Genomic DNA, 22,258 nt, shown 5'->3' with positions numbered 1-22,258 from the left:
CCATATTTTTCATCTCTTGTACGAGACGGTCACTCAACTGTTCTAATTGTTGTCGTACTTTGACATAAGTTTGAGTCCGAGCTCGGTGTTCTTCCGTCATGGATGAATCCTTTGCTTGAACAGGCTCAGAATTCTCTGTCAACCTGGAGTTCTGCTCTGCAGCTTTATTCTTCTTGGTACCATAAGTCCTTCTGCCTGTCTTCGTTTTCTTTCCCATCGTCGGCAAGTCCCTTTTAGCCTTGTCTTCCATATTCGACTTGGTCTTATCATCATCCATTTCAGAATCTGAGCTAATAGCTTGCACCGAGTCCTCCCTCATTATGGCTTTTAGGTAATGCCATTCCATGTCTATTTTCTTAATCCACTCCCGTCCTAGAAGTGGTGGTCCTCCCTCAGGTAATACGTACAAGTTCATTCTTGGGTGTTCTTTACCCCTATCTCTCACCTTGACTCTTATTTTCCCCACGGGGTATACGTTATGCCCCGTGTATGTCTGTAATACGAACTTGGTATTTCTTAAAGGTATGTGAGAGAATAGCCGGTGGTAGTCCCTTCGGTTGATGACTGATAGAGCTGATCCAGTGTCCAGCTCCATTCTTACTTGGACTCCAGCTATTTTTAGTATGACCCAGATGGCCTGTAGATCCGTTTCTTTACCCACATTGTGGATTCTCAGCCTACCCAGCTCCTGGTTGTTTGGGTCTGAGTCTGAATTCTGTTCGTCTGAACTCTTCTCAGCCACCTTGTGTACCTTGTTGTACTTTTCTTGTGGTGGCTTCCTTTGATTATTGGTCTTTTTCCCGGACCGGCATACCTTCGCGATGTGACCCAGTTTGCCACATTTCCTACACTCTTGGTTCTTAAACCAGCATTGATTCTGGTCATGCGTTGTCTTCCCACAACGGTAGCATTTTGTTGTGCTTGAAGTAATTTGGTCCACCCCGAGTGCCGCCGCCTTTAGTTGCATTTCCGCCGTTCCTTTCGCTGCGGCTTCGTGCGATGCAGCTATAAGGACAGCCCTGTCCAGTGTGAGGTCGTTCTCTTCCAGTAGTCGCTTCTGCGTCCCTTCTTTGGACAATCCGCATGCGAACTTGTCCCGCAGCGCTTCTGTCAGATTCCCTCCGAACTGGCAGTATTTTGCTAGCCGACGCAGTTCGACCAAGTATTCCGCATTGCTTTCGTCTTTCTTCTGCGTTCTTGCGTAGAATTTGAATCGTTCAGCCAGCATCAGCGGTGTGGGGTTCAAATGGTCCTTCAGCACAGCCACAATCTCTTCGAAGGTCTGATCCGCTGGTTTATTTGGTGCTATTAGATGCTTCAAGAGCCCGTATGTTTTTGCCCCCATCGAGTTTAGCAATGTTATCGCCTTGTCGTCTTCCTCTATTTTGTTGGCTTCGCAATAGATCTCTATGCGTTCCACGTACGTGGCCCAGTCTTCTATTTCCGAATTAAAGTCATTAATATTCCCTCGCTTAGGCATTTTTCTTCCCTTGGGAGCAGCACCAGTATTTCTTTAAGTATTCTTATTTATTTGTTTGTTTCTAAGATGGCGGTTTTCCCGCGAAATCGGCGGTTTCCCGCTCTTTCCTTCTCTCCCCGCCCACTTCAATGGCGGTATGTCAATCAAGATGGCGGTTTTCCCGCGAAAATGGCGGTTTCCCGCTCTTCCTTTCTCGCCCCGCCCACTTCAATGGCGGTTTCCCGCTTCTGGCGTCTTCTCCGCCTAATGGCGGCTTCCCGCGTTTCTTCCCGGTGGAAGGGGTACGCTTCCCCCACAGCGGACAGGTTCAGCCGCTGGCTGGCTTCCGCACAGCTCCCCTTACTCGGCTATGTCTTTTCCTCCCGCCCGCACGGCTCTACCGGCGCTGGGTACACCCCGTTAACGGAGGACAGTTCAGCCGCTGGACTGGCTCTCGCGCAGTCTCTCTCTCCGTACCCGGCTCTGTCGCTCTCTCACCCGCACGTTCGGTGCTACCGGCCCTGGGTACCCCGTTGGTGGAGAACAGTTCAGCCGCTGGACTGGCTCTCGCGCAGTCTCTCACCCCGTTTTCGGCTGTGTCTCTCACCCACTCCCGCACGTTCGGTTTACACCTTCCCCTACTCACAGTCTCTTCAGCCGCCTTGTTCCCTGCTGATCGGCTCACTCCGCACCGTGGTAGAAGGGTAGTCAGTGCCTGTTGCTAATGGAAGCTTTTGTTGCTAAAGTCTTCCACCTTTCTCCTGCTGCAGCCTTGTGTTTTCTTCCAGCAGCACGACGAGGGCGGTTGCCTCTCTTCGATGCTCTTCTTGCTTTGGTAATCTTGCCGCAGGGTACGATCGGACTTGTCGCCATTGTAAAGTCTGTGGGTTGTGCAGTTAATAAATACACAGACTTCAGAAGTAACAAACAAAACAGGTCTTTACTATTCGAAGGTCCGGGCGAATCTGCCCCAGCAATCATGCCACAACACTTATATACTGGTGTGGTCACTATCGGTATTACAGTATACAGAAGCCAAACAAATAGTGCCACACCTAAAGTAGTTCCCTTAAAGGTGAACGGTTACATTCAATAGTTCCCTTAAAGATAGACGGGTACATACAGTACAAACCTCCCTTTTTAGCTTATTACTTACAGAGTCCCCGTTAAACATACATATCTTCAAATTCCTATAAAACAAATTACAGATATAATCTCGGTGGAGTCAATGTCATATAAAACAATTTACAAATATAATCTCGGTGGAAACAGTTCACAGGTTCAGTCTCTGCGGAAACAGTTCATAGATTCAGTCTCTGATCTTGACTCGTTCCGAACAACATTTCTTTGGTGTAGCCGATTCACCTGGCTAGCGTGACTCCTCCATAGCCTTTTTCTTGACGTAACAGCTTGAGCTTTCGTCCTGTTGAACCAGCAGTGCGGACTTTTACAACCAACTGGCTGTCTTGACATTTTCCAGTTTTTCAACTAATTTAGCTCCTTTCGTAATGTCCCGCCTGGAATGGTAGAAGTGCTAATACTTTAGACAGTTATTATCTTCTGCATCTTCTTTTTCTTTTCTGCCTTTTTGAAACTCTCGGAGCTCCTTTCTCGGCTGCCAGCTGTAGCGCCACCAACTCTCTATGTTCCTTAGACCTTAAGTGCTTCCTCCGGATTTCAGCACTTTGAGAGTTTTCATCACAAGCTGGGCAGACCACATCCTCGTAATATTCAGTGTCACTCAACAGGTCATGGTAATATTCGGGTTCGTCCTGAGTTAGGCCAGCGAGAGAGACTTCTTCTTCCTCCTCACCCGTCTGGACGTTAGCTGACGGTGGTTCCTTCCCTAAACATCTTTCTTGAAAAGCCTTCTTCATGCATTCATATTCATCCCGCTCTTCCTGGGTTATCTGCCATTCCTTCACGACGGACCTCATTTGTGAGTTCAATACCTTCCTTTCCATCGGTAATTGCGTTATCAGGCTATTTAACCCTTCTACTGAAGTAATGGTTTCCACATTCTTCTGTTCACCTTGACGTGATTCAACGTACTTTTGGCATCCTTGTAAAATTTGTGTTGCCACCTCAGCTATCTCCGTGACTTTTGAGAGCTCCGAACTCGTTCCCCCTGAAGATTGAAGCTCGTGTTCAGATTGTTCCCCTTGCAGAGTCTTGTCCTTCAGCATATGAAGGAGTTGGCTGACCGTTAACTCTTCCCTGGGAACACGGTGGATCAGAGTCTTCTTCATTTCCTCCACCTCTTTCTCCAATACTTCCACCTTACGTTCCTCTTGAACTTTGGCTTTCAGCGCTCGGAAAAGTTGCGCCCTGATGCTCTCTAGTTCATGTTCAGGGACCATTCTTACAGTGTCCTGTTCTTCCACTGAAAGGATTCCCAGTTGAATCTGTTCTTCAAGTTGTTGAACCTCGGTCATTGCCGCCTCATATTTGTCTTGGGTGTCCTTCAATGTTTTTATAAGTTCTTGGACATCCTGTCTTTCATGCTCTGCCATGATTTTCACCTCTAATTTCTCATCTATGGATGGATCTCCTACCGATGAGTCTGTCTTGGCCTTGAGCTCATCAAGAATTTCCTGCAGCCTTTGGACTTCTTGCTCATGTTCAACCTTTAGTTGTTCATATGCTTCTACTGAAACTAGCTTTTCGGAGGCTGCCGAGTTAACCCCCTCCAGAATTGTAGCCTGGGCCTGTTCATACTGTTCTTTCAACTTCTCACACTCTGCTTGTAAGGAGTCGTAGAGAAGAACTGGAATAAAATCCTGGCTCCCTGAAGATTCCTCTTCCTTTGGTTCATTCTGTAAATATTCTAGTTCCTGAACAGCATCAGGGGAATGTGATTGGTATTTGACCACGATGGCTCTATGGTCGCTCTCTGCTTGAGCTAGCTGTCTCTGTAGTCTTTCCAGGTTCTCCCATTCGGTGTCCCAGAACCTTTCCATATTTTTCATCTCTTGTACGAGACGGTCACTCAACTGTTCTAATTGTTGTCGTACTTTGACATAAGTTTGAGTCCGAGCTCGGTGTTCTTCCGTCATGGATGAATCCTTTGCTTGAACAGGCTCAGAATTCTCTGTCAACCTGGAGTTCTGCTCTGCAGCTTTATTCTTCTTGGTACCATAAGTCCTTCTGCCTGTCTTCGTTTTCTTTCCCATCGTCGGCAAGTCCCTTTTAGCCTTGTCTTCCATATTCGACTTGGTCTTATCATCATCCATTTCAGAATCTGAGCTAATAGCTTGCACCGAGTCCTCCCTCATTATGGCTTTTAGGTAATGCCATTCCATGTCTATTTTCTTAATCCACTCCCGTCCTAGAAGTGGTGGTCCTCCCTCAGGTAATACGTACAAGTTCATTCTTGGGTGTTCTTTACCCCTATCTCTCACCTTGACTCTTATTTTCCCCACGGGGTATACGTTATGCCCCGTGTATGTCTGTAATACGAACTTGGTATTTCTTAAAGGTATGTGAGAGAATAGCCGGTGGTAGTCCCTTCGGTTGATGACTGATAGAGCTGATCCAGTGTCCAGCTCCATTCTTACTTGGACTCCAGCTATTTTTAGTATGACCCAGATGGCCTGTAGATCCGTTTCTTTACCCACATTGTGGATTCTCAGCCTACCCAGCTCCTGGTTGTTTGGGTCTGAGTCTGAATTCTGTTCGTCTGAACTCTTCTCAGCCACCTTGTGTACCTTGTTGTACTTTTCTTGTGGTGGCTTCCTTTGATTATTGGTCTTTTTCCCGGACCGGCATACCTTCGCGATGTGACCCAGTTTGCCACATTTCCTACACTCTTGGTTCTTAAACCAGCATTGATTCTGGTCATGCGTTGTCTTCCCACAACGGTAGCATTTTGTTGTGCTTGAAGTAATTTGGTCCACCCCGAGTGCCGCCGCCTTTAGTTGCATTTCCGCCGTTCCTTTCGCTGCGGCTTCGTGCGATGCAGCTATAAGGACAGCCCTGTCCAGTGTGAGGTCGTTCTCTTCCAGTAGTCGCTTCTGCGTCCCTTCTTTGGACAATCCGCATGCGAACTTGTCCCGCAGCGCTTCTGTCAGATTCCCTCCGAACTGGCAGTATTTTGCTAGCCGACGCAGTTCGACCAAGTATTCCGCATTGCTTTCGTCTTTCTTCTGCGTTCTTGCGTAGAATTTGAATCGTTCAGCCAGCATCAGCGGTGTGGGGTTCAAATGGTCCTTCAGCACAGCCACAATCTCTTCGAAGGTCTGATCCGCTGGTTTATTTGGTGCTATTAGATGCTTCAAGAGCCCGTATGTTTTTGCCCCCATCGAGTTTAGCAATGTTATCGCCTTGTCGTCTTCCTCTATTTTGTTGGCTTCGCAATAGATCTCTATGCGTTCCACGTACGTGGCCCAGTCTTCTATTTCCGAATTAAAGTCGTTAATATTCCCTCGCTTAGGCATTTTTCTTCCCTTGGGAGCAGCACCAGTATTTCTTTAAGTATTCTTATTTATTTGTTTGTTTCTAAGATGGCGGTTTTCCCGCGAAATCGGCGGTTTCCCGCTCTTTCCTTCTCTCCCCGCCCACTTCAATGGCGGTATGTCAATCAAGATGGCGGTTTTCCCGCGAAAATGGCGGTTTCCCGCTCTTCCTTTCTCGCCCCGCCCACTTCAATGGCGGTTTCCCGCTTCTGGCGTCTTCTCCGCCTAATGGCGGCTTCCCGCGTTTCTTCCCGGTGGAAGGGGTACGCTTCCCCCACAGCGGACAGGTTCAGCCGCTGGCTGGCTTCCGCACAGCTCCCCTTACTCGGCTATGTCTTTTCCTCCCGCCCGCACGGCTCTACCGGCGCTGGGTACACCCCGTTAACGGAGGACAGTTCAGCCGCTGGACTGGCTCTCGCGCAGTCTCTCTCTCCGTACCCGGCTCTGTCGCTCTCTCACCCGCACGTTCGGTGCTACCGGCCCTGGGTACCCCGTTGGTGGAGAACAGTTCAGCCGCTGGACTGGCTCTCGCGCAGTCTCTCACCCCGTTTTCGGCTGTGTCTCTCACCCACTCCCGCACGTTCGGTTTTGCCGGCTCTGAGTACCCCGTTGGTGGAGAACAGCTCAGCCGCTGGACTGGCTCCTCGCAGTCTCTCCGCACCCGGCTCTCACCCGCACGGTTCCCGTTCGCCTCCCCAGCCCTCTCGCAGACCGGTGTTTCCCTCCCCGGCTGCGGCTGGGTTTCTCTTCCCGCGCCTACTCGCAGGCTCAGCGCTTCGTGGCTGCGGTCGCTGCCCGGATTTTTCCCGCCGATCGCGGTCCGGCTGTCACCCGACGCCGTTGGACCCGACTTTTGGCCGGCACAGCTCCCCCTCGACCGAGGTCGAGTGCTCTGCCCTTATCCTCCGGATACTTCTACACCTTCCCCTACTCACAGTCTCTTCAGCCGCCTTGTTCCCTGCTGATCGGCTCACTCCGCACCGTGGTAGAAGGGTAGTCAGTGCCTGTTGCTAATGGAAGCTTTTGTTGCTAAAGTCTTCCACCTTTCTCCTGCTGCAGCCTTGTGTTTTCTTCCAGCAGCACGACGAGGGCGGTTGCCTCTCTTCGATGCTCTTCTTGCTTTGGTAATCTTGCCGCAGGGTACGATCGGACTTGTCGCCATTGTAAAGTCTGTGGGTTGTGCAGTTAATAAATACACAGACTTCAGAAGTAACAAACAAAACAGGTCTTTACTATTCGAAGGTCCGGGCGAATCTGCCCCAGCAATCATGCCACAACACTTATATACTGGTGTGGTCACTATCGGTATTACAGTATACAGAAGCCAAACAAATAGTGCCACACCTAAAGTGGTTCCCTTAAAGGTGAACGGTTACATTCAATAGTTCCCTTAAAGATAGACGGGTACATACACTACAGAATCTCTATTGGTTCAAAGTATATAATTATAGAATGCTACAACAAGAAGGAAGCCATTCGGCTCCTTGAAAGAACTATCCAATTAGTTCCACTTCCCTGCTTTTTCTCCATAGCCCTGTAATTCTTTTCTCTTCAAGTATTAATCCAATTCCCTTTCAAAAGTTACGATTTAATTTGCTTGGAAGTCGAAGTTCCCGTCCAGGAGCAGCATTCCAGCTTCTAGCTGCCTCTGGGAGTGAGTCCGTGGAGTTTGCAAGGAATTGTGAGCTATTAAAAGGACTAAGAAATAAAGGGGCAATATGTTCAGAACTATTACAAATTAAAATCAAGTGAAAAAATGCAGTATTCAGCCTTTACTGCTTTAAAAAAAACATTAACATTAACAAGAAGTCCCAAATGGGAGTCTTCAGCGCTTAAAGCTGAATTCTCTTCCGAACCTCAAAAAAATGGGTAAAGTGCTTCAGCACTAACACAAATGACTCAACAATCCAGTGAAGGGGCACCCAGGCTCTCGTCGCAGCACTCCAGCTTTGTGCAGGGGTCAACACTTCAAGACAGGTCCTCTACCCACAGGGGCCAGGAGGCCCTCCAGAAAGAACAATGTGGGACCACATCACTGAGGCTGTCACTGGCAGCAGTGTCGCCCCCCAGGACTTGGCTCCAATGCCCAAAGAATCATCATGACCTCAGACCACTGGTCAAGGTCAGTGAATGCATCTTCAAAAGCTGTCTCCTACCAACTGAATCACCAGCCTCATGCACTGCTCAATGCACGTCTACCGCCCCTCCCACCCACCCACCCCAATCACTCACTTACCAACAATCTGTACCAATCACAAGGCATATCTCCCATTCCTAGCCTCACCTCACCTCCTTGGTGGTGACAGTGCAGGCCATTCTTGGCAGGGGCATGGCTGAGCCCTTGGCCAGTGATTGGGCAGAAAGGATGCAAGGTGCTTGTATCTTCACACATTATCCTCCTTCTGGCATGCACCTCTTGCTTTTCTACCCTCCCCTCATCACAACTCCACCCTTGTCCCTTCCTCATTTCACACACCCAAGAAATGCAGCCTGCCCAGCCAGTGGTTGGCCAAGAAGAGGAAGAGGAGAGTGAAGAAGAAGCAGAAGAAGCACCGGGCTGGATTTTCTCAATGGGGGCCCGTTGGGGATGGGACTGCTGGTTGTCGGGTTTCAGTCCTGTCCCCAACGATGTCCGGTCAATCTACGCTATTTTCCCTTGATTGACCTTGTTAAGCCCGCCCTGCGGGCTTAGTTGGCCAATTAAGGGAAAGCCGGTGACAGAGGATATCAGCGTATGATGTTTCATCTGTCAAACATTTTTGACAGATGAATTGTCAGCATTTGACAGCTTTGAGAAGCTGTCAGACACTGACAATCTCTGTTCTATGGTGAGCCCTTGTACTGAAGACTCACCAAACCTCTTCCCTTAGCAGAAATCAGATGGCTGTTGCATCTGAGAATGGAGTAGCCATTCTGTCACCTATGCCGTTGAGATGAGGCCCCTCTGGATTCCCAAGGGTTGAAGCCTGTGGGAAGAAGCAAAGGTATTTAAACTTTTTCTAACACTTTACACTCACCTCTCATACTTACCTCTCCTCACTTGCACCCATCACTCACCTCCACAGTGGACTTTTCGATCCCTCTCACCCCGCAGACCCACTGCTCGCCTCGCTGACCCTGGCGAGGTTCACAGCCATTGGGAAGCCCGCACTTGTGTGGGTAAAATAGGGATAAGCCTCTTAACTGCCTATTAACTAACTGTTAACAGGCAGTTAATTGGCTGTAATCGCCTTCCCGCCTCGAGGAGACGGGTCCCTGCGTGAGTTGGGGACCCGCCTCCCTTGAAGCTGGCATGGAGGCGGGTTGGGAGCGGGTTCGGTACCCACTCTCAGTTTCTGCCATTTTCCCGGCAGTCCCGTGTCCATACCCGTCTCCCCAGGGCTGGCAAAATTCCCCCTACCTTTTCTCGATTTACACTCACAGCCACCAGCTCCTCAGGGTCGACCAGCAAGGCCATTTGCAGTGTCCCCACAGAAAGTCAGCAGCCTTCCACCAGCCATGCTGCAGCCATTAGGGTAGCACTGCATGACCTCAGTAGGACAGGCAAAGGCACACACAAGACAGTCACTAAGGGAATGCATAAGTGTGATGAGTTGATTTCTTCATGTCATATTGGATAGATAGATGTATAAAGTTGGATTGGAAAGTTTGCTTTGTGGTGACTTTTAATTCAGCATTGTGGCCAAGAGGACACAGTGAGTGTGTCCCGCGGTATCTCCTTCCAGTGAGTGTGTTCTGCGGTGTCTCCTTCCAGTGAGTGACAACACCCTCGCACTGGCATCTGCTGGACTACGTCATCGTCTGAGCGAGGGACCACAAGGATGTCCGCATCACCCGCGCCATGACAGGAGCGGACGACTGCTGGACAGACCACCACCTAATCCGCTCTGTCATCTCCATAAACATAGCCCCAAAACAGCGGTGGCAACAGAAGCAATGCCGCAGGAAAGTCAATGCTGGAGCACTCAAAGTCCCTGCTAAGAAAGCCCTATTCAGCCTGTGTCTCACAACCAACCTGACGACTCCCAGTGATTTAGAGACAAAGGGCTGGATTTTATCAATGGAGGCGTGTAGGAGGTGGGACTACAACTTTTGGGGTTGTAGTCCTGCCTCCAGCGAGTTGTGGCCAACCCACTCGATTTTCACTTAATTGGCCTTGTTGAGCCCACCCAGCAGCCTCAGCAGGCCAATTAAGGGCCACCCGGCAACAGGTGACGTCACAGATTGCCATTTCATCTGTCAAGAGCTTTTGACAGATGAAATATCAGCGCTTGACAGCTCTTTGAAGCTGTCAAACACTGACAATCTGTACTCTAAGTTAATTCCTTCCTCTCAGGCTGATTTAGAGATCGCTCCAGAACAGAAAGCAGAATGCTGCAGATTTTGACAGCTCGCGGCCATTCTACTTTCTGTGGCGGTGAGATGAGGGACTCCCAAGACCTGAAGGAAGGAAACCTGCAAAGGTAAGTAAAACTTATTTAAACACGATGTGGAGATGCCGGAGTTGGACTGGGGTGGACAAATGTAAGAAGTCACACAACACCAGGTTATAGTCCAACAGCTTTATTTGAAATCACAAGCTTTCGGAGCGCTGCTCCTTCTTCAGGTGAAGTGGAGAAATGCATAAAGACACAGCTTATATAGTCAGAGAATCATGTCAGATGTTTACAGGTAACCTTTCCAACTGCCATTTATCACACCTCGGCAGAGAGATAATCACAGCAGTCAAAGGTGTGAATGGTGTCCAAACAGGTCAGTCAGGGAAACATTACATCAAAGAACAATGAGGTGGGGTCACAAGGGGTCAAATATTGCAGATGCTGGGGTCTGTATGAAAAACAAAAAAACAGACAAAAAACATTTTTTTTGGCTGGAAATCACAGCAGGTCCGGCCGCATCTGTGTAGAGAGAACAAGCCAATGTCGACTCGAGTCTGGATGACCCTGCATCAGGTGGGGTTACATGTAACGTGACATGAACCCAAGATCTCGGTTGAGGCCGTCCTCATGGGTGCGGAACTTGGCTATCAGTTTCTGCTCGACGATTTTGCGTTGTGTGTCTCGAAGGCCACCTTGGAGAATGCTTACCCGAAGATCGGAGGCTGAATGTCCTTGACTGCTGAAGTGTTCCCCGACTGGGAGGGAACACTCCTGCCTGGTGATTGTTGCGCGGTGTCCGTTCATCCGTTGTCGCAGTGTCTGCATGGTCTCGCCGATGTACCATGCTCCGGGGCATCCTTTCCTGCAATGTATGAGGTAGACAACGTTGGCCGAGTCACATGAGTATGTACCATGTACCTGGTGGGTGGTGTCCTCACATGTGATGATGGTATCTGTGTTGATGATCTGGCATGTCTTGCAGAGGTTGCTGTGGCAGGGTTGTGTGGTGTCGTGGTCGCTGTTCTCCTGAAGGCTGGGTAATTTGCTGCGAACGATGGTCTGTTTGAGGTTAGGCGGCTGTTTGAAAGCGAGTAGTGGAGGCGTGGGGATGGCCTTAGCGAGGTGTTCGTCGTCATCGATGACACGTTGAAGGCTGCGAAGAACATGGCGTAGTTTCTCCGCTCCGGGGAAGTACTGGACGACGAAGGGTACTCTGTTGGTTGTGTCCCGTGTTTGTCTTCTGAGGAGGTCTATGCGATTTTTCGCTGTGGCCCGTCGGAACTGTCGATCGACGAGTCGAGCGTCATATCCCGTTCTTACAAGGGCGTCTTTCAGTGTCTGTAGGTGTCCATCGCGTTCCTCCTCGTCTGAGCAGATCCTGTGTATTCGCAGGGCTTGTCCATAGGGGATGGCTTCTTTAACGTGGTTAGGGTGGAAGCTGGAGAAGTGAAGCATCATGAGGTTGTCCGTGGGCTTGCGGTAGAGTGAAGTGCTGAGGTGTCCGTCTTTGATGGAGATTCGTGTGTCCAGGAATGAGACTGATTCTGAGGAGTAGTCCATGGTGAGTTTGATGGTGGGATGGAACTTGTTGATGTTATCGTGTAGTCTTTTCAGTGATTCTTCGCCGTGGGTCCATAGGAAGAAAATGTCGTCGATGTATCTGGTGTATAGCGTTGGTTGGAGATCCTGTGCAGCGAAGAAGTCTTGCTCGAACTTGTGCATGAAGATGTTTGCGTATTGGGGTGCGAATTTGGTCCCCATGGCTGTTCCGTGTGTTTGGGTAAAGAACTGGTTGTCGAAGGTGAAGACATTGTGGTCAAGGATGAAGCGGATGAGTTGTAGGATGGCGTCTGGAGATTGGCTGTCGTTGGTGTTGAGTACTGAGGCTGTCGCAGCGATGCCGTCATCGTGGGGGATACTGGTGTAGAGTGCCGAGACGTCCATCGTGGCGAGGAGTGTTCCTGGTTCAACTGGTCCGTGGGTGCTGAGCTTCTGTAAGAAGTCTGTAGTGTCGCGACAGAAGCTGGGGGTTCCCTGTACGATGGGTTTCAGGATGCCCTCGACATATCCAGAGAGGTTCTCACACAGGGTTCCGTTGCCTGATGCGATAGGACGTCCAGGTGTGTTGGCTTTGTGTATCTTTGGGAGGCAGTAGAAGTCTCCCACGCGGGGTGTACGTGGGATGAGAGCATGTAGGATGCTTTGAAGGTCTGGATCGAAGGTTTTGATCAGTCTGTTGAGTTGGCGGGTGTGTTCTTTGGTCGGATCTGCGGGTAACTGTCTGTAGTGTTCCTGGTTGTCCAGTTGTCGGTATACTTCTTTGCAATAGTCCGTTCTGTTCTGTATGACGATGGCACCTCCTTTGTCTGCTGGTTTGATGACGATGTTGCGGTTGGTCTTGAGAGCGTGGATGGCATTGCGTTGTGCTCGGGTGACATTCTGGGCTGTCTTGTGAGTGCGGCTGATGAATCTGGCGTTGATGCATCTCCTGACAGCTTGAGCATACATGTCAAGCTTAGGGCAGCGACCCTCCAGAGGACACCTACAGACACTGAAAGACGCCCTTGTAAGAACGGGATATGACGCTCGACTCGTCGATCGACAGTTCCGACGGGCCACAGCGAAAAATCGCATAGACCTCCTCAGAAGACAAACACGGGACACAACCAACAGAGTACCCTTCGTTGTCCAGTACTTCCCTGGAGCGGAGAAACTACGCCATGTTCTTCGCAGCCTTCAACATGTCATCGATGACGACGAACACCTCGCTAAGGCCATCCCCACGCCTCCACTACTCGCTTTCAAACAGCCGCCTAACCTCAAACAGACCATCGTTCGCAGCAAATTACCCAGCCTTCAGGAGAACAGCGACCACGACACCACACAACCCTGCCACAGCAACCTCTGCAAGACATGCCAGATCATCAACACAGATACCATCATCACACGTGAGGACACCACCCACCAGGCACATGGTACATACTCATGTGACTCGGCCAACGTTGTCTACCTCATACGTTGCAGGAAAGGATGCCCCGGAGCATGGTACATCGGCGAGACCATGCAGACACTGCGACAACGGATGAACGGACACCGCGCAACAATCACCAGGCAGGAGTGTTCCCTCCCAGTCGGGGAACACTTCAGCAGTCAAGGACATTCAGCCTCCGATCTTCGGGTAAGCATTCTCCAAGGTGGCCTTCGAGACACACGACAACGCATAATCGTCGAGCAGAAACTGATAGCCAAGTTCCGCACCCATGAGGACGGCCTAAACCGAGATCTTGGGTTCATGTCACGCTACATGTAACCCCACCTGACGCAGGGTCATCCAGACTCGAGTCGACATTGGCTTGTTCTCTCTACACAGATGCGGCCGGACCTGCTGTGATTTCCAGCCAAAAAAAATGTTTTTTGTCTGTTTTTTTGTTTTTCATACAGACCCCAGCATCTGCAATATTTGACCCCTTGTGACCCCACCTCATTGTTCTTTGATGTAATGTTTCCCTGACTGACCTGTTTGGACACCATTCACACCTTTGACTGCTGTGATTATCTCTCTGCCGAGGTGTGATAAATGGCAGTTGGAAAGGTTACCTGTAAACATCTGACATGATTCTCTGACTATATAAGCTGTGTCTTTATGCATTTCTCCACTTCACCTGAAGAAGGAGCAGCGCTCCGAAAGCTTGTGATTTCAAATAAAGCTGTTGGACTATAACCTGGTGTTGTGTGACTTCTTACATTTATTTAAACACTTTACACACACCAAACACACTTACCTCTGCACTCATGCACCCATCACTCACCTTGAACCCTCCAAGTCCTACAGCCCGACGGTCCACCTCGCTAACTTGGCGTGGTTTGGAGCCATTGGGAAGCCCACACTTCAGGGATAAAAATAGGGATTAGGCTAAAAACTGCCTGTTAACTACCTGTTAACAGGCAGTTAATTGGCACTAATCCCCTTCCCGCCTCGGGGAGGCGGCTCCCAGCACAGGTCGGGTACCTGCCTCCTGTGAAATGGGCTTGGAGGCGGGTTGGGGGCTGGATGAGTTCATGCCCCCCGATTTCGCGATTTTAACCCCCCACATGCCTCCAATCCCGCCTCAACGGCCCGATGAAATTCAAGCCCATAGTGTCCACAGCGTCTGGTCTGCACTCAAGGCCTCCATAATCAACACCTGTGAAGAGACGCTCGGTCACTCGACCAGGAATCATCAAGACTGGTTTGATGAGAATGACCAGGAGATCCAGGAGCTAATAAGCCGCAAGTGCAAGGCATTCCTGATCTGGAAACAGCAACAGAACTTGAGAGCAAGAAAGCAGCTCTACAGATGCCTGAAGGCTGAGGTCCAACAAAAAACTTGTGACCTAATGAACAGATGGTGGTTGGAGAAAGCACAAGAGATCCAGCAGCTAGCCAACAACCATGACGTGTGTGGATCCTTTAGCGCAGTCAAATCCTCCTATGACCCAAGCACCCAAGGTCCTACCCCACTGCAGGCCAAGAACGGAGAGGTACTCATCAAGGACAGAGATGCAGTCAGTGCCCACTGGAAGGAGCAGTTTGAAGATCTCCTTAACAGAGACTCTGTCTTCGATGCGAGTTTCCGCAACTCCATCCCGCAGCATGCTACCCGCCACCACCTCAGCACAACCCCAGCCTGGCATGAGGTTGAAAAGGTCATCTGACAACTGAAGAACAACAAGGCCTCAGGAGCAGATGGGATCCCCGCCGAGGTGCTAAAACATGGCGGAGAAGCACTATTGGTGCAAATACATGAACTCATTTCTCTTATTTGGAAGGAGGATGCCAGGGGATCTCAGAGACGCCGTAATTGTGACCATCTTCAAGAAAGGTGACAAGTCCGATTGTGGTAATTACAGAGGAGTCTCCCTGCTGTCTGCCACAGGGAAAGTCATCGCAAGAATCCTCCTCAATTGCCTTCTCCCAGTGCCTGAAGAGCTCCTCCCAGAGTCACAATGTGGATTCCGCCCACTAAGGGGCACAATGGACATGATCTTCACCGGGCATCAACTACAAGAGAAATACGCTAGTCAGTAAGGATTACTTTATTTTCATTGTTCTGTTTTGTAAGTGAGTTTATGGACATTTCGGGCTGGATTTTCTCAATGAGAAGCTTTTGGAGGCGGGACTGCTGCTTGCCGGCTTTCAATCCCGTCTCCATCAGTTTCTGGCCAACCAGCGGGATTTTCCCCTGATTGACCTTGTTAAGCCCACCCAGCAGGCTCAACAGGCCAATTAGGAGGAAGTCGCCGACAGGGCACCTCAACGTATGATCTGCCATCTGTCAAGTACTTTTGAAAGAAGAAATGTCATCGTTTGATAGCACTGTGAAGCTGTTAAACACTGACATTTTGTGTAGTTTGATGAGTACTTGTGTTGAGGACTCATCAAACCGTTCTGCTTTGCAGAAATCAGCTGGCTGTTGGTTCAGAGGATCCAACAGCCAGTCTGTGATCTCTACAATGGCGATGTCGGGACTCCGGCTCCACAGCGGCTGAAGGCTGTAGGCAGAAACAAAGGCAAGTGAACATTTTATAACACTTAACATTCACCTTACATACATAACACTCCACACTTGCATCCATCACTCACCTCTACATCGCACTTTCAGACCCCTCCGACCCCCGCAGACCTCCTTTTCATCTCCTACACCCTGGCAGGGTTGCCTGAGGTCGGGAAGCCTGCACTTCGGAGCCAAAAATGGGGATAATCCTATTTTCTGCCTGTTAACTACCTGTTAACAGGCAGTTAATAGGCTTTAATCACTTTCCCGCCTCGAGGAGACGGGACCCGGGGCAGGACGACTTCCCGCCTCCTGGCAAGCGGGCACGGAGGTGGGTTGGGTCGGGTTTGCCAGCCGCCCCCAAATTCTGCAACTTTACCGGCAGTCCCGCCTCCATACCCACCTCCTCGGGGCCGACAAAATCCAGCCCTTCCTGTTTGACTAGGCCCCTCTAGTTGGTACTGTCAGCACTGCATATTCTGAGCAGACCTAAATTTGGTTTCAGAGAAACTTCAGCTGGGGGAAACCAATTGTGCAGAAACAGTCGCAGTACATTTTTAAAATTTTATACCAATTTTAACAATTTGGAATTGTTATCCTCGTCAAAATGAATTCTTCATTGTCTTCACTCTCCATTATTTCTACTTGTGATCCCTCCAACAGGTATTCATCATCTGACTGATTTACATTTATTCAAATCACAAAATTTTGAAGCAGTTTGTTTGCATTTGGTTTGGATCTTGGTGCTGCCTGCTAATTTACATGAGCAGTGCGGAGAATCTGTTGTGCAAAGCGCTCTTTCTGCTGCTATTCTCAGCAGGAGTCCGAAGGTCACGTCTGAAGATTCAGTGTGGGGTTCTCGGGCAATGTGCTGTGTGGGATCATTTGGTGACGCCGCTTGAGTTTTGCTATCGAGTCCACTGCTGGCCCTTGTAGTGTTAGAGCATTGTGTGGTGTGGCACATCATGAGGCATTTGTTCGTCTACAGCTCCCCTCTTTCCATCGCAGACATTTCTCTGGGCTTGTGTGAGGTTCACAAATGGGTGCCCGACCTCCGCTGGCTGCCAGAGCTCCATAGATCTTTCACACAGATGGTTGCTATGTGGAGGTTTGTGCTCCACCATGGTGCTGGAGGGGGTGGGGGATGGGGAGGCACCATCTTGCAGCTAGCAGTGACAATGCAGCTTTGATTTTTCCTGAGATTATTATAACTGTAGTGCAATACAGTTTATTTTAAAAATATTTACTTCCTACAATGCTTGACTGACTATGGCGGAGATTTGCAAGCAGTTCTCACTGCAATAGCCCTCCATAGTTAACAGTTATCCCAGCAGCTGTTTACTGTATGGGTTCTAGCTCACCACCGCTATCTCCTGCCTCTCCACGCTGTGAACGCTGCAAGCACGGGCATGCTTTGGAGAGGGCGGTAAGAGGAGCGGCATACTCCAAGTTGGATGAGTGTGCGTCAATTCGGTGTTGCACGCTGATTGAAGTCACGTTGCTGCTAATTAAAGTATTTCTACCAATGCAGGCAACGGCATCGCTGCCAACCTGCCGAAAATGGCAGCCGCTGTGGGACCCGCCGGAAGCGGGTGGAAGTGAGGCTGCTGCCATTTTCTTTTTACAAAAACAGGCCTTACTGTCTAGTGCTAACACCTCCAACTTCTAGGCCTATATAATTCTATATAATTCTATGTAACGCTGTAATTGAAACAAAATTGTGTTGCCCCTCTCCAAAATTTAAGATCCAGAACTGACAAAATAGGTTGACAATTGGAGAAGTAAACCCTAAGCTTGATTGGCATTCGTCACTTTCCCCTTATCCTATGAGAACAGTAGTCTCCTCCAGGTGTTGCTCTCTGATAAGCCGCAAGGCCTTAAACACGTCACACCAACAAACGTATCTATACCCCATTACTGAACAACAGTCAGCATGTGCCATTGCCCACCACTTTTATTGATCATTATAAATCAGCAGCTGTGGCAAATTCATCCTCTGTTTATAAGCATCCTTTTCTTGGGCCCCGAGCAAATGATCCTTTACTACTTTGGTAACTATAGATGCTGGCCATGTTCAAAACCATCAAGGAGATTTACATCACATCATTCACTGAACAACGACTGGTACAGCAATCTTTTTTGTTAGCATGCATGGAAACAATCCCTAGGTTCCATATTGTGGCTGCTGGGGGCAACTCGCATGGCTCATAATCCCCTTTACAATAACACCATCCAACAACTGGCCTGAAATGACTCCTCCCAATAAACTCCAGAGGTGATTACTGAGGGATTCTTGGAGTACGTACAAACCATGAACTATATGTAGTGCAGACAATGATTGCTGACGCTCTCTAGTTCTATATTTTCCCCTTTAGTTTTAACTCATTTATTTTACTTTGCGAATCATTAAACAATTTGCCATGCATATTATATACCGTAAATCTTTCTTCCTGTGCTAACTAAAGATTCCTTGTAAAACTGGTCTTGTAACCTAATTGGCCATTCTGTTTTCAAAGTAGCACATAGATTTATTTTAGCATTTCCATGTCCACCCTATTCCTAAATTGTCCTTCCCACGCTAAATAATCCTGATATTGATCCTACTTTTCTCATGATAATCTGTCAATATATAAAGATTTAGATATATGGGCCTGGAGTTTCTGCTCGATTGCGCTGGTTTTTTCGGCAATTTGGCTGAAATTGGCGTAATTGGCACAAAATATTGTGTAATTTTAAGTGCAATTTGCGTTTGGCGCAACTCAAGTTTCCGCGATCTTTTGTGCTAGTTTTAAAAGTATCACGCTAGAAGCAGGCTCGGCCCACAACATTAGCCACGCCCTCAGGGAGAATTAATCACCATTAGGAGATTCCGCTATTTGCGCTTGTTTTCATGCCTTCAGTGGATACTTGGGGCTAAAAAAACACTTTTCAAAATGGGTGCAATTTTGGGTGCAATTTGCGCCGGAAACAGCAATTGCGCCCAAAGCGGAAACGCTACCCCATGGTGCACACAGTAAATAAGAAGAAACACAACACAAATCATAAATAACAAATAATGCTTTAAATCCAAGTGCTCCTCAAATCATCCACTAGACTGAAAGCTCCTTCAGCGCTTGTTTACCATTATCTATCACGTGGATAATTTTGATCAAGTGTTCGTTCTTCATAGTCATCAGATGTTTCAATTTCAGTGTCAACTCAGGTGAAACAATTCTGAATTTAGGGATCTCTAATTCCACTTCTTTTGCTACCTTAACTTCGATTCCCCTGATTGATACCAATGTGTTTCACTAAATCCTGGTTGCTTCATTAATCTGTCCATAAAAGATTGGTTTCTTTATAGAAAACTAGCTGGGGAGCCCCGCGTTGCGAGGGCAATTTTGGGGCGCGAGGGCAATTTTGGGGCGTTTGGTCTCCCTGCCCCTGTGTGTCCCCCCTCTCCCTGTCATGTCCTCTCCCTGTCCTATCCCTCCCTCCCCTCTCTCCCTCCCCTCCCCTCTCTCCCTCCCTCCCCTCTCTCCCTCCCTCCCCTCCCCTCTCTCCCTCCCTCCCCTCCCCTCTCTCCCTCCCCTCCCCTCCCTCCCCTCCCCTCCCCTGTCTCCCTCTCCCCCCCACCCCTCCCCCACTCCCACCCCTCCCCCACTCCCACCCCTCCCCCACTCCCCCGCTCCCCCACTCCCCTCTGTCCCTCTCTCCGGCCCCTCCCCCTGCCTAGCGAGCCCCGCGTTGCGAGGGCAATTTTGGGGCGCGAGGGCAATTTTGGGGCATTTGGTCTCCCTGCCCCTGTGTGTCCCCCCTCTCCCTGTCATGTCCTCTCCCTGTCCTATCCCTCCCTCCCCTCTCTCCCTCCCCTCCCCTCTCTCCCTCCCCTCCCCTCTCTCCCTCCCTCCCCTCCCCTCCCCTGTCTCCCTCTCCCCCCCACCCCTCCCCCACTCCCCTCTGTCCCTCTCTCCGGCCCCTCCTCCTGCCTAGCGAGCCCCGCGTTGCGAGGGCAATTTTGGGGCGCGAGGGCAATTTTGGGGCGTTTGGTCTCCCTGCCCCTGTGTGTCCCCCCTCTCCCTGTCATGTCCTCTCCCTGTCCTATCCCTCCCTCCCCTCTCTCCCTCCCCTCCCCCTCCCTCCCCTCCCCCTCCCTCCCCTCTCTCCCTCCCCTCCCCTCTCTCCCTCCCCTCCCCTCCCTCCCTCCCCTCCCCTCCCTCCCTCCCCTCCCCTCCCCACCTCCCTCCCCTCCCCTCCCCACCCCCCTCCCCTCTCTCCCCTCCCCCACTCCCCTCCCTCCCCTCCCCCACTCCCCTCCCTCCCCTCCCCCACTCCCCTCCCTCCCCTCACCCACTCCCCTCCCTCCCCTCCCCCACTCCCCTCCCCCACCTCCCCCACTCCCCTCCCCCACTCCCACTCCCCTCCCTCCCCTCCCCCACACCCCTCTGTCCCTCTCTCCGGCCCCTCCCCCTGCCTAGCGCCTGAGGTCCGGTGCCGTTGCTGAGGTCCCCCGCGTATCGCGCGGCTGATGGACGGCCGCTGCGTGCAGGCGGGCGGTGCATGCGCGGTGAGTGCGGGCGGCGCATGCGCGGTCAGTGCGGGCGGCGCATGCGCGGTCAGTGCAAGCGGCCCGCGGGAGCCGGCAAGGCCGTTAGCGAGCGGGAAACTTCGGGCGGCGCGCCCGCGCTCCGTCCGCGACACCTGAGAGGGGGAAGTAGAGAGAGACAGAGAGGGAAGAGGAGAAGGAGAGAGAGGGAAGAGGAGAGAGGGAAGAGGAGAAGGAGAGAGAGGGAAGAGGAGAAGGAGAGAGAGAGAGGGAAGAAAGAGAGAGAGAGAGAGAAATTTTTTCAGCTTCAGGCCCCGAGTCCCCCCTGCGCGAGGGTGAGGAGGAGGGGGGAGGGGGGGGTTGCTAAACACAATATAAAACTCAAATAAATTGTTAATTAATTGCCTAACACATAATTGAAATATTTACCTTAGTTCCCTAACACACAGAAAGTGTGGGGGAAAAAATCGTGGAAAATCAAGATGGCAGCCACTCACCTCGGTTCAGAAGGATAAGGCCCGCCCACACACGCACCGATTGGTCGACCGGTCAGGTCACCGAAACGTAGGATTGGTCAATCGTCGAGTCACTCGACACTCAACTGTAGGAAGACCTCGACGTCACACGGTCGCTAATGAGATGCTAATGAGCGGAACGCTGAACGTTTTTGGGATACTGCGGGCGGGATTTTTGTCCGGCCGAAACGTAAATATGCCTATGACCGGTCCGGAATCGCAAGCTTTCTTTTGAGGCGATGCGCGCCTCGGTACGCTCTGTAACTTCCAAACGTATAGAGACCAGGCGGACAGACAGACAGAAGAGCCGCTTTATATATATAGATGTGTCAGAACCTTGAGTAAATGTTTTCAAATTGGTAAGTATGTGTCCTCGCATTCCTGTGCCACATTAATCATTTTGTGTTGTATATTTGAGAGCATTACTGAACATCTCTATGACCTGAGCCAATGGAAATTCTGAGCCCCAAAATGTGCAGAGCGATGTATCTCAGCATGAGTGCCCAGGTGTGTGCACCAAGATCTCTGTTGTTGACCCTGTCAGAGGGAAGTCCTTTCATTTGCCTGCTCTTAGCAGATGCCCCTGATGCAAACCTGTGGCACCTGCCACAACAACAAGCCTGGAAAGTCTGATTTAGGTGGCCTCCTCAGGGGAAGTATAGGTTCCCCCCAACCAAGTTAGAGGTGCTGTGGTGGCCTACTTGCAACAGGTGCCACTTTAAACGTGAGAGAAAAAATATTCAAACTGGTTTTTGGGTTCAGGCCGCACAACTGCCATTGGTAGGAGCTTTATGCCTGGCTTTACCAGTCATACCACCACCAACCATATGCTTGATCTCACTGAAGTCCAGGGTGCAAGAACTCCTGACAGGAAGCCCTTTGCCCTGACTCACCACCCCAGCTTATGATGGTGTCTAAAGCTCCACCCCCACAAGGTCATCAAGGAAAGGTTGCTGCAAGGTCAGGACCCAGCATACCTGGGAACTGGCCTAGTAGGCTCTACAGATGGTGGTGAAAGCTGCACAACATACTATAGGAATTAAACTACCTGCTGTGCAGGATATCTACCCCGAGAGTTGCCGGGGGAAGGCCCTGAGAATCATCAAAGACGCGAGCCGCCCCAGCCACAACCTCTTTGCCCTGCTCCCGTCCGGTAAGAGATATCGAAGCATACGGTCTCATACCAGCAGGTTTCAAAACAGCTTCTACCCCCAGGCCATAAGACTCATGAACGAATAATTTATTATTATTTATTACTGTTGTTTTATTTATTATTACTGTATTTCTATTAGTATTTTTATCACTGCTATGCCATATTTATTCCATTGTTCAGAGGACTCGTAAAAATCAACATTTCATTGTGCAGTACACATGTTTGCTGCATATATGACA

This window comes from Somniosus microcephalus, chromosome 5 (genome assembly GCF_052327205.1).
Source record: "Somniosus microcephalus isolate GS21.2 chromosome 5, FLI_Smic_1.0, whole genome shotgun sequence".
Classification (NCBI taxonomy): domain Eukaryota; kingdom Metazoa; phylum Chordata; class Chondrichthyes; order Squaliformes; family Somniosidae; genus Somniosus; species Somniosus microcephalus.
This window is presented reverse-complemented; position numbering follows the sequence as displayed.